This window comes from Monodon monoceros, unplaced genomic scaffold, assembly GCF_005190385.1.
Source record: "Monodon monoceros isolate NGI ecotype Baffin Bay Population unplaced genomic scaffold, NGI_Narwhal_1 Super_Scaffold_6, whole genome shotgun sequence".
Lineage (NCBI taxonomy): Eukaryota > Metazoa > Chordata > Mammalia > Artiodactyla > Monodontidae > Monodon > Monodon monoceros.
The window spans coordinates 12,537,189-12,545,175 of record NW_021703783.1 but is presented as its reverse complement, the minus strand read 5'-3'; the positions used below and the strand labels follow the sequence as shown (position 1 = coordinate 12,545,175).

Genomic DNA, 7,987 nt, shown 5'->3' with positions numbered 1-7,987 from the left:
AAAAAAAAAAAAAAAAAAAAAAAAAAAAAAAAAAAAGATATCTTGGGTTATTTGAAGAAGAAATAATGTTAGGTTTAATGCCAAAATGAATACTATTATGTTTTTTTCTAGTTCTATATCATTAAGCTTGAAGGCATCAAACAAGTACTGAGTGAAAATGAAAATGCAGGGGGTATTACAAGCAAAAATAAACAGGTGAACTGCTCTAAAGATAGAAATAAAATCATATTTTTGCATCAAGACGAGCCACAAGTTGGACACACACAAAAACAGAATCCATGGATCTCTTCAGAAACATCAAACTATGTACATAGTATTTAGTATCATCAATGTTTGATTAGAAATGCTTAAGTTCTAACATATGTCCTCCTTTACAAACCCAACTTAACAGCCTTTTGTCCTTTCAGTCATATTCAAGATCTCAGAATCCAGGATTCTAATTCCAGTCACACCATTTTGCTATTAACCTTGGTTGAGAGACTTAGCCTCTGTGAAACTGAATTTCTTCATTTATAAGATAGCAATAGTAATACCTCCTAACTTAGTGGGTTGTTGTCAGGATTTAATTGAGATAACATGTGGAACATACCTCGCACAGTGCCTGGCCCATGAAAACCCTCAATAAAGTTTATGATCTCCTGATCACAATCATCGCTGCCATCAAGACCATGGTCATCATTCACATCAACACACATGAAGAGGGTGAAGCAGGATAATGGAAACATAAAATAACAGGCTTGCAAATGCAAGGTGAAAAATTGGCATTTATGATGCTTTTGTAGAAGGCACAAGGGGAGGAGGATTAACTTTACGTAAGTCTTCAGGTCACTTCACATTCCATATTTACTTCCACCTAAAAGCAGTCAGGAGTAAACTGAAGGTAACGCCCTGAGTCTGGTGTCGGAAGTATAACCGGGAAAGTGCTCAGGAAGGAGACAGAGGCACACACGGGTGATGCTGAAGTCCAAGTGGATAGAAACTTAGGGTAAAGCTGAAATTCCACACTATCTGAGAGTCATTCTTTTTAACCTCCTCTGTTCTATTATCAGCCCCACTACCTACATCTTCTATGTCTTCTACATAAACAAATATCTTTTCTCATACCCAAGCTTAAACGCTATTTTTCAGGCTTAGCACGGAGCGTTGTCTCCTGTAGACCATATCTGTTCCTGCCTTTAAAACTCGACTCCTGCATGCAACCTAGAGTGATCATTCTATCTACCAATAATCTGTAAACCTACATATCTTTCTATACTCTGCTACCGGTCATGCAGTTGTCTGTATGTTACTGTTGAATGGGACATAAATCACATATATAATACATGTATATTTAATTTTATAAGACTTGGCTACACATCCAATTATACCACGTACTTTATGTGCATTGCCTTACATAATTTTCATAACCATAAAATTATAATTCTCATAAGTATATCTATTCTACAGATGAATGAAATGGAAATTTGAGATACTTAGTGGCCATGCTGGGACACAAACCCAGGTCTTGTATACCAACCACACTGCACTGTCTCCTTCAAGAGACTGCAAACTGCTTAATTCTGATTCAACTAACACTGACTGAGTGCCTACCCTGCAGCTGGCAGCGCTGGCACCCCTTCCATCTGTTATCTTCCTTCCTTTTCCAGTTATGCTACAAGTTAAGTATTACTCCCATTTTGCAAATAAAAAACCCAAAGCTTCCTAAGCAACTCCTATTTTAAAAGGTAGACTAAAAATATACTCCTTGGATTCAGACAAATAGAAATGTACAGTTGACCCCTGAATAACACGGGTTTGTACTGTGTGGGTCCACTTATATTTGGATTTTTTCAATACTAAATACCAGCATGTTAAACAATTAGCAGCTGGTTCAATCTGAAGATGCAGAACCATGGATACAGAGGAACCGAGTATAAGAAGGGGGCGACTGTAAGTCATACGTGGATTTTCGACTGCGTGGAAGGCTGGGCCCCCAACCCCCCGCATTGTTCAAGGGTCAACCGTATTTAGTTTAAATACACACACACACACACACACAGTAGCAAATTAACCCACCTCCACCAGTCAGTAGTCTTGAAAGCAAGTATGTTAGATAGATTCTGCCAACTAAAAATAGCACTCACCATCTGATTCTACAAGCAGGAGGTCACTAGCCAATGCCGTCGCTGACCTTTAACACACCCTGAAAGGAGTTCAGGGCAGGTCAGGAATGAGGCACTGTGTGTGCTCTGGGGAAAAGTGGCAGAAGACGCCTTCAGAGAGTTAGATATTTTCAGGAGAAATTTTTATGAGCCCAATTTTTTGCATCTTCTCATACCTAGAAAAGCACTAACATCATTAGTGGAGACACCTGTTCCTCATAACCAGCAGCAAACTTCTACTAAGATGTGTGTTTGATTGCACATACCCCCTTCAGCAAAATCATATATATACTGATACCCGCACCTCCTCAAGAGCTACAGTCCTCAGAAAGCCCCAACTAAAGCTGAACTCCCAGCTCTCACGTTATGTGTTTTTTTCAGTTGACGTTTCTCAGTGCAAAATAATACTTTTAGCAACATTTAATGTATCTGCTCCTGTTCTAGTATGGGGGGGGGGGGGTGTCATGAATAAACTGCACTCTCCTTCAGTACGCAGGTAGAGTAATTAGCTTAATAAGGAAGCCCTAAGTCCTATGCCTCTGGACAGAGATAATGAAGAAACACAGCAGAGGTGTTAATTTTTTTTAAATTTAAGAAAAGTTTATCAAGTAGGAAATGCTACTATTCAACCATCATTTTAAAAGTCAAACAGTTTCTGTACCTCCCCACCAATGTTCTCAGAATGAAGTGTATTTAGCAACCAGAGGATGGTTTTCTCTCAGTGAAAATGGGTATAGAAAGGATAGAGAAAAAGTAGAAGACTTCCAGACCTGTTGGTGGGAAAACAACACAAAGACATGAGCAGTTGGAGGCAAAGGTCAATGGGAGGCTTTTTCTCTAAATGTGAACAACACACGAAGTGTCCTTTACACAGAGAGTTTCTCAATCACCAAAATGTGCCTTAGCTCAAGTCTGTGGCTTTTGGGAGCTTCTGGTATCACACACTATGGGTCCACAAATCGCCTCTCAGGATCAACATGGTCCACTCCCAGCACATCTGAGGGTGGGGTGAGGAGAGTTAAAGATAAGGCATTAAGAAATAGGGGTCATTTAAAGCACAAAATTAGGTGGTGCTGATCTAGACTTTCTTTTTTGAAGCTAATTTGTCAGTAAGTTGCCTTGAACCTGTATCATGCCTGGGCACTGCACTCTAAAAATAGTTACTGGAAACTTTGTACATGAAAGGTCACCAGGAGGGAGGAGAGCAGTATAGTAGTAATAATACTTCAGACGGTAAAGTGTTCAGTGATTTGAGTAGTCTAGGAGCGCAGTAGAAATAATCTAAGAAAAGGAAGCAGAGCAAAACATGAAACTTGGTGATGAGTTATAGAAAATAAATGATTCCAACGATGTATTCTATTTGGACAGTGTATTGTTCCTTTTATTGTCCAGCATTAGTTGGCACAGTGGAGAATATCTGTACCTATATCGCCAGAGAGGGGGGCTCAGTCCCCTAATGTGAAGGTGATGCCTTTACAAAGGACAAAGAGCTATGTGTCGAGCTCACACAGACTGTGCAACTAGACTGTGGTCCGGGTGGATGCAACTCTGCCACTTACCCACTGCAATTAATTTACCTTACCTGTAAAAATGAGGTTAATAATACTTCCTACCTCACAGGACTCTTGTGAGCATTAAGTGAATAAAGTATAAAGTGCTCAGAAAGGCAGTGGGACCCAGTAAGTGCTATACAAGTATTTGGTAAATAAATAAGTGCTGTTCTAGGCACTGAGGATACAATTTTAGACTTTTCAAAAGCCATCACATTATCTCACTTGAGAATTTGGAGAACTCTAAGGTACTCAGAGCAAATATCTGTCTCTACTTTTAACATATAAGGAAACTGAGGCCCAGAGAGCTAGAATGAGTAATTGACCCAAATTCACAGTGGAGGGCCCAAGACTGGAACCCAGTTTTCTCAAGTGTTGAACTTGTGGGCTATCTACCATCAAGGCTAAACATTCTAGACTTCTCTGGCCTTCTGGGGGCCTCCTTCTGTCAAATCCCCTTCCTGTCTTGTCCCCCGCACCCCACAGAATCCCACCCCTGCTCCCTTAGTATCTATCACAGTTGAGTGATAGATACTACCAACTGAGAAATATTCCTCTTCTCTTTATAGGCTGTTAGCCAAAAAGAGCAAAGTTCTCTTATCTATAGCAGCCTTTCTACGTCAATATTGTGCAACACACAGTATGTGAGCACGCATTCCCATGGCCATGACTCTGCAATTTTAGACTTTTTAAAGCAACAGAATAGTACCCATGAGACAAAGAAAAAAGATAATTCAGTGGTCTCATTGCTGTTTATGAGTTCTAGAATTTACTGAATAGACTGAGGTGACTGCAGACAAGGCCTCCAAGTTTCAGGGCCCAGGTGTTGGGAGGAAAATGCTTCTGGCTCGGGGGGGGGGGGGGGGGGGGAGGCCGTTACCAGGGGCCTATGCTGACCTTTTCTGGACTCAGCGTTTAAGAAACTCCACTCTCAAACAAACCCTCAGAAAAAATGTCCTTGTCTGCCACAGAGAGTAATATTCAAATCTGGACCGATTTGCCATTTTTCAAGATGAACAAAGGTGGTCAACACACATAGGCCTCTTATTTTGGAAAAAGCAGAAGACAGTAAAACTCAATACCAGCCTAACTCCCAGGGGATGCAAAAGGTGTGTCTAGTTTTCATAGCAGGCTAGGGATCTGAGGACACTGGGCTAGACTGGGTTAAAGCCTGTTAGCTGGAGACCTGGAGAAGTTTCCAAGGCCATTCAACAATGTTTGATTACAGCCCAACTGGCACGTTCTTGGAGAGTAAACAGGCAGAGGAAAAAGGAGAAAATAAATGTGGTGCCCGGACTACTAAGAGGCCTTGGGACTATTTCAAAGGAAGCAGGGAGATGGAATCTGCATGCACCCTGGTCCCCACCACCCCAGTCCAGCAACAGCAGTAACAGCTGAGGCCTGAACCCCCAAAGAAGGCTTCCTTTCTCCTTTACTCCTTCCACGTGGCTTTCGCCTCCAGACCGGGGGGCTGAGAATCCTCCCAGGGTTCCAGTCAGCAGACTCTAACAATCTCCAATTCATCTAATAGGGTCTAATTCGTGTCCTCCTCCACTTTGTTAATTATTATTATTTTTTAACTTTGCTAATGTTTCTCTGGCTTATCAAAGCAAACCAAGAGAAGCAAGTCCTGTCTTTCAGGAGGTACAAAGGCCAGTTTGCCCTTGAACTCAGAGCCGCTGCAGGATTTTACACCCTTAGGATGAACAGAAGTTGCTTCAACTGCAGCCACTTTCTAGATTACTATTACTTGCACGTACTTTTTATTCCCCAAAAGTTCAAGGGGGCCCTTTCAAAGTGGATGCTACCTTGGTCTGAGAATACAAAGTGGGTCAATCATCACTTAAACGCAAAAAGACTTATTCTCTCAAGTTTTAGTCCTGGGGCTTGACAATTCACCTGCAAGGGGGACAGGAATGAAACTCCCTTTTAAAAGTGATGGACTGAAAAGCAAACATATAGCAGCTACACGGAACAAAGAAGCTTCAGGTCGGCAGAGACCCTCAAGCCTACACCTGCCACCCCGGTCCCCTTCCCGCCGCCTCCCTCTCCTTACCCGCCGCTTACACACCCCTCCCGGGCACGTACTGTGAATCCGAGCAGGAGAAAGACAGCGACCTGGTCCCAGAGGCGCGTCGCGCAGGCGCTCGGTGACTTTCATTGCGAGGGCGGGCGGGTGGGAGGCAGGCGCCACGCCCTCTCTGGTTAATTTCCTCGGAACTTGCTCTCGGGCGCCGAAAGCACGACTTCCAACCTCGCCAAGGCCCTCCCCTAAATCGCCTGATTTTTCTCCCCCTGGAGTAACCCCCGCCCACCGGTTCTCCTCTCTGAACCCTTCTTTTTGGCGCCGGCGCAAAGTCTCCTCCCGAAAGGCCATTTCCCCTCCGCAGCGCCTCGGGACGTTAGCCGTTGTATTGGGACACATCAAGTTTGGGCGTGGGGAAGGAGGGAAAGGAGGCCGACTTTTATGTAGCCGCAAACAATTTTAAAAGATCTCAATGTTGAAAGCTTTGAAAGCTTTAGAGAATATTCAAATCTCGGGGGCTGGGGGGACGCTGATTAGAAGTCTTTGATAAATCAATTACCTTTTGTTGAACTTCTTTTTCCCTGCTCTTGTGGCAAAGCTTCCTCGAAAGGCTGGCACTGACACAATGTAACATTTGGTGAAGATCACCTATAGTCTTCCAGTCTTCCAAATCCGTGATCCTAGACAATTTGCCTCCTCATTCTGTCCCCTGCTGTTCAGAGTCCAAAATGGAACTGGAGGAGCTTAAGCTGGATCATTACAGTTCATTACACAATTCATTACACAATCAGTTTAGTATGGTTTTTTGCAGGGACTTTCAAGAATGCTAGGGTTAGAAGGTGTAGTTATTCTAACACCAATATCTGGATTAAGGATATTTCCAAGCTTCCTAGTACCCACAACAGTACTTATGGATCTAACTTCCATGGCTTTATGTAAACATGTTTAAGGACTTATGCTTTCCATCTACGTTACTTCTCACTTGGTCATACTTCTCACCCATTTACCACCTGCTATGTGTGGTGTACTTCCTTTTTTTGTCCTAATTTTACCTCCTTTAGACTTTAAAGGGTGCCTCCAGGACTAGCTAAGATTTGATGGACAAATCCATATTCTACCAAAAAAGGAAGTAAGATTTACCAGTTTGCTCTAGGAAACAGCAATTAATCACAGGCCTGAGAACAGTTTCTATAGAAGCATATCAGTAGAAGTATCGGAAAATCTAGCATCAGCAGACGTTAGTCTTCGTTTTCATTGTCTGTGTCTTTTGAAAACTACATATATTTATTCTCCTATCTTGGTAATGTACACTGGAACCTGGCTGTGACACTGACTGGAATAGGGCAGAATGTGAGATAATTCTGAATTCCTGCCAAGGGATTTTAGTACTACAAGTATTTAAAAGACTCTTTTCGTTTATTATGAGGTAATACAGCTCTAATCTTGTGGATAAATTTACAGAAAAAGGTACAGTGAGCTATTATTTAAATAATTGATATACAGAATTCCAGTTGAGTGGTTCTAACAGGTTTTTGAAAAGAAAGGAGCACCAAACTCATCTGATGCTCTAATTATAAAATGACTTCAAACTATTAATCAATCAATGAATAAATACTGGATTCCTGCTCTCCATAAACCATGTACAATTATTGCCTGTCTGTTATATATATGAAACTGTCTTTGGTACAATAATCAGCACTTGCCTATAATGAATGAATTTAGGAGACAGTTACGTTGTGAATGCAAGGCACTTGGTTTGATGCTAAAATCCAAAACTAAGATAAATAACATCAAATAATTGTGCTCAAGGAGTTTACAATCAGGTAGACACAAAAGCCGGAAAAAAGAAGTTGCCACTAAACTTAAGGATGAAAAGATTTCAATTTAGCAATGAGAATGATAACTGGGGTATGATCTAGAGCAGTAACAGGGAAAAGGTTATGAAAAAATTTAGATTTCTGCTCATCTTTGTTGTATGCTCTTAGATGAGTAAGGAGGAGAAAGAGTTATTTTTTCAGCTTGTTTTAGTTTGGGTAAAGGTAAGGGTACAAACTTGGAACCCTCCATTTTAAGCCTATAATGAAATCTTTCAGGGAAACTCGAGCCAAAGTTCAGGACAAGTAATTCCACAGTAAATATTAAAACAGTTTAAAAGGTCACTGATTTGGGGTGGGAAGAGCAAGGGTCATTCAGCAAAATGTAGCTGCTACAACAAAGAAAATGAAGATCAAATCAGAAAGATCTGGAAGAACAAAGCATTAGAAATCTAG

The 7,987-nt window shown here is 41.6% G+C and overlaps 1 protein-coding gene across 3 annotated transcripts in view; it reads right to left on the bottom strand.

The window, feature by feature from the left end:
• MGST1 (microsomal glutathione S-transferase 1) overlaps positions 1-6,415 on the bottom strand; it is a 21,012-nt gene extending 14,597 nt beyond the window's left edge. The window contains exon 1 of one of the 3 annotated variants that reach the window (XM_029205306.1): positions 6,277-6,415. The gene's annotated coding sequence lies outside the window, so the exon portion shown is untranslated. Of the gene's footprint in view, positions 1-5,747; positions 5,822-6,276 lie in introns of those variants that run through there. The other 2 variants (XM_029205304.1, XM_029205305.1) reach the window with 2 other exon arrangements.
• Positions 6,416-7,987: the final 1,572 nt, after the last annotated feature.